At 46.2% G+C, this 4,668-nt stretch overlaps 1 long non-coding RNA gene across 1 annotated transcript in view; it reads right to left on the bottom strand.

Annotated features, from left to right (window-relative positions):
• Positions 1 to 4,244: 4,244 nt before the first annotated feature.
• The window catches only part of LOC114005469 (uncharacterized), a 58,572-nt gene continuing 58,148 nt past the window's right edge, over positions 4,245 to 4,668 (bottom strand). The window contains exon 3 of the long non-coding RNA XR_003547322.1: positions 4,245 to 4,666. This is a non-coding gene — a long non-coding RNA (uncharacterized LOC114005469). The remainder of the gene's footprint in view (positions 4,667 to 4,668) is intronic.

Here is a 4,668-nt window from a genome sequence, read left to right as displayed (position 1 = left end):
GGGAATGGTAAAGGGAAGAGAGAAAGAAGAGAGGTCAGAGAAAGAAAGGGAGAAAATAAATAGCATTTTCATTCAATGAAGATATGTTCATAAAACCATAGAGAAGATACATGGAAGGCTTGAAAGCTGATCATACGTAGTAATCACTCAGTTAAAGATTGGTGCTTATTAATTTAACTGCCTTTAAAACTAAAGAAAAAACCAGCTGTCGATAGGTGCAAAGTATTATACCTTACATGGGGGCAAACTTTTCCTCTTCTTGGCTGTATTTTTCTCTAGACCCTAACCATGTCAGCTACAGTCTATGGTGCATTGTGATTATTTGAACATGAGTATGGCCTGGCAATGGACTTAGGCTCCTGGAAGACAGAGACTAGGAAAGGCATTCATTTTTTGAATCTTCTGCACTACCTCACATTCAATAGGCACTTAAGAAATGTAGGCTTCTTTCTGCAATTGTTCAGCCTGTTCTGAAGCCAAAGTACCCCAGATTAAGGGATTTTAACTCCTTTGAGATTTGACAGGAGTAGTAAACTTAAGCTTTTGAGTCAGCAGCAGGTGGCTCAGAGTCCAGCACAAACAAGGAAAAATCTTATCTTTATTTAAGGAGGGAAAAATGCAACCCCCATTTCATCACAGAATGTTTATCTATATTTCTTGTCTATTTCTAGAAAAAAGGTTGTTTACCTGCTTGTTGATTCCCCATGGGGTTCCTATTTCAAATTTGTTAAGCTCAAATCTAAGTGTAACATCCTATAAAACCTAAGGTCAGTATGAAGACCAGAAAAGTCATTGACATGTCCTGAAACTGGGTACCAGGGATAGACACTCATGAATGAAACCAACAAAAGAGTTCAGTCAAATTCTGTGCAAAACTTTGTGGATATTTTTCTCAACAGATATTTTTAATAACAGAGAGGGTCCGTAGTAGTTATGAAGCTTTTTTTTTTAAAAAGGAATTATTTATTTAGTTTAATTAATTAATTAATTAATTTTTAGCTTGCTATGCATGCATGAGAGAGAGAGAGAGAGAGATCAAGAGAGATCAAGCAGCCAGGTCTAGGACTTGAACTGTGGTTGGCCATGTGGGAATCCAGCATCTTAACAACCACACCACCTGCTGGTGCCCCAGTCACAAGGCTTTTAAAATAGTCTGCACTGCTAGAAACATTGTCCATTGTTTATCAAATCCATAATACTATGAATGGGAGGCTGTGATACATTCCATTTTCTTATTAAATGCCCTTGAAAAAAGATCCTATTTTAGTATCACTCTAAGATTTACAGACAGGAAGTTCTTTCTGAAGTCTATCCTAATCTGTTGGCAAGTCCACCCCATGCAAGCCCTTGGTAAATTCAGTGAAAATAGCAAACAGCTGCTCACCAACACCCACCCCAAAGAAAGAACAAGACATTTCTCACATATCTCAAGCTGCCTTAAATGTTCTTTCTTTGGCAAAGGAGAAAAAAAGAAATATATTTTTGGCCTCTAAACCTTTTCCCACCCATGTGTATTTCTGCAGAAATGTTATCCATATGGTTCTGATTGCTTTCTCCATAAGTCATTAGGAATGCTTTGCACTGAGAACTTTTCTGATGACCAAGGAGTCTTTGGAGACATTTAAAAATGGCCCTCTTAGCCTTTCCTCCTAGAAACAGGGAAGCTAAACAGAGCCAAATGCAAATGAACTAAGACCTGGAAAGGTTGAAGTTTTATTCAAAACTCAGAAATCACAAGGCTCAGCTGAGCCTTAAATCTGTCCATGCAAAGCCTTCACCTTCTTCTCCAGAGACAAGAGCTAGTAAATCCTCTATTGCCACAGATAATGCAATGGTCCCAGCCATTTCAGTTGATATATAGGGTTGGGTGTGGTGACCCCATTAAATTCCAAGATCTTCAACCACCCAGGGCTTCCCCATTATTCTTGGAAGACATAATAAGTATTTTGGATGTGGACTAAGGTTTTAGAATTCCTGACTTCATCACCTACTAACTATACCCTGGCATGCTAGTCAACCTTTATAAAGTTCAATTCCTCTTATTTTTTTTTCTTTTTTTATTTTGTATAAGTTGGGTAGTAACGTCTACCTTGTACTTCACAGCATATTGAGAATTGTAAAAATAATATATTGAACCTTCAAAGTGAATTACTTGGTGCATGGTAAAAGTTCAAAAAGTCACTCTTATTTTCCTCTCTAATAGTAGTTGGAACTAGAAAGAGTTCTATATTTCCTAAGGGAAATACTGACTATGTGTGGTGGGAAATAGAAAAATAGAAATATGTCCCAAGCATGAAGTCTCCTTCTTCTAAGGCATCCGAACCACCACACATCTTGGGAGACTGATTATGAGAGAAGGACTAAGAGGAATCCGTTTGTACCTTGGTCCTCATCTGATTATATGGTCTCAGATTGGTTTCAGAACTGCACTACCAACAAGACTTCTGTTGTCCACTAATGCTTAAGGAGGCAGATACAGCTGAGGGAGGACGAAAAAGCAGGAAGAAAGGCGGGCATGGGGAGAGGATAATGGAAGGGTTGGGAATACTGCCAGGCAGAAAAAGAGGGGGAGAAAAGAGAAGAGGGAGAAAAGAATAGAAGGTAAGTCAGTACAAAATGGACGGGGGAAACAGTGTGTACAGGAAGTGTATTTCCTCGTGGTCAGAATCAAAATCAGGACTGTCTCAGTAATCCCTGCCCAGGATTTGAGCCTGGACCAGAAGCCAGGGAGAGCAGAAAGTTGCCCAGACTGAAGTTTCCACCAGGCACTGACGGAAATCCTTGGGTTGGCTAGTGGCTGGGGCGCTGTCCGTGGTACTGACTGGAGAGGCTTACAGGAGCTCTGTACTGGCGGCTGTACGCTTCCTCTTCTCAGTCCTTTACTCTTAGAGACTCAGCTAGCTCTCTCTCTTTTCTTCCTTCTTCCTCGCCCCTTTCTTGCTTGTTAGTTTTTCTCAACTTCCCAGTTTATCACTCAAGCACCTTTCCTCCATTTTGTTTCAAGACTCCCTTTCTCCAGTTAGTTCATTGGCACCTAGATTTTTCTATGCCTCCCTGGTGAGCATTTCTCTCTCCTGTCACCCCTTGGGTAATACAAACTCTATTTACAATAGCAATCATAATAACGGATAGCTTGCACGGAGCACTCGCTTGGTGCCAGAGAGCATTCTTAGTGCTTTTACATACATTAACTCGTTTAAATTCCACACCAATCCTATTAGATAGATAATCATATTATACTATTAGACGTATGAGAAATGCAAGTTTAAGGGGTAATTTAGCCAGGATCATATAGCTCCAGAAGGCCAACCCCTTCAGAGGTTGCACTTTTATGGAATCTGAATTCCTTTAAATTCCCCATCAGTTTTTCCGTATGGTCTCGTACCCCTGTAGCTGGTAGCTTCCCGGATGCTTTCTACTCTTGCTTTCTCTTCCAGGGACTAGTGATCTGCATTGCTGATGTGCCTTAGAGCACAAGGGAGCAAAGTAAGCAAACATACGGAATAAGCACCGTGTGGGAATTTTGACCACGTAGGGCCATCTTTGCTGCTTCAGGGAGGGAGGCCCAGCGTCAGCAATCCCAGTTCACGCGTCCGGTTGCACCCCGAGTCTTTAGCTGCCTTAGTCCCTGAACGCTCGCCTCCTCCCTGCCTTTGGTGGTCTCCGGAGAGAACTTTGCGTCCCCGCAGCTTCTCACTCCTACAGCCCGCCCACGTAGAGAAGCACTTGCTAATTCTGTGAGGTTACGTGGGCTCTCGCCTACACACACCGAGAAACGGTCTCAAATACTCACGGAGAGACAGATAGATACAATCGGACCCACGCGGACCTCGCTCGATTCAAAACCCACACTCAGATGGATACACACAAGCACCCGCACAACCACAAGCACTCAGATACTCGCGACGCACACAGCTCCAGACACGCTTAGGAGCACCGCGGTTCGCGGTCTGCGCGTACACACGGTCCCTTTAGATGCTCAGCCACCGAGACACGCCACCCTCCTCCCAGACCCATGCGACTCCCCGGAGGCTCAGCCTCAGCCCACCCAGGCCGCCCCTCCCTCGCCGGCGGCCTCCCCGCTCTCCTCGTCTGCCTTCTCCTCCTCCGCCTAAAGACGTACAAAACACTCCTCAGAATAAACCCCGGCGCGCGGCTCCTCCCTCCCCGCCCCCCGGCGGCCGCTCCCCCATTCATTTTCGCCGGGCGCCGGCTAAGTCCCTCCTCCCGCGTAGCCCGGCCTCTGCTGCTCCCCGCCCGGAGACCGCGGCGCACTCGGACTTCCCTCTCCATTCGCCAGCCGCCTCGCTCCCGGTCCCCACGGCTGCGAACTGATCTGGCGCGGGGGGGAGGAGGAGAGCGCAGGCGAGTGAGCGAGCGAGAGAGGGAGAGAGCGAGCGAGCGAGGGAGCGAGAGCCACAGCGAGAGCCGGGAAGCAGAGGGAGTAGTGACCGCCTTCCGGAGCCCGGATTCATGCCCGTCCTCGGGACCAGCGAAGGGGACTTTACGGCTGAGTATGAGCCAGGCTGCTAGGAGCCAGGTACCCCCACGCCTGCAGTCCCCGCGCCGTCCCCGGTATGCGAGCTGGACGCAGGGCTCTTCCAAGTTCCCACCGAGCCGAATAAAAAGCGTACGCCCGCAGCTCTCCGCCAAAGACCGACATTGACT

This window comes from Tupaia chinensis, unplaced genomic scaffold, assembly GCF_000334495.1.
Source record: "Tupaia chinensis unplaced genomic scaffold, TupChi_1.0 Scaffold143843_1, whole genome shotgun sequence".
NCBI classification, from domain to species: domain Eukaryota; kingdom Metazoa; phylum Chordata; class Mammalia; order Scandentia; family Tupaiidae; genus Tupaia; species Tupaia belangeri.
This window is presented reverse-complemented; position numbering and strand designations above follow the sequence as displayed.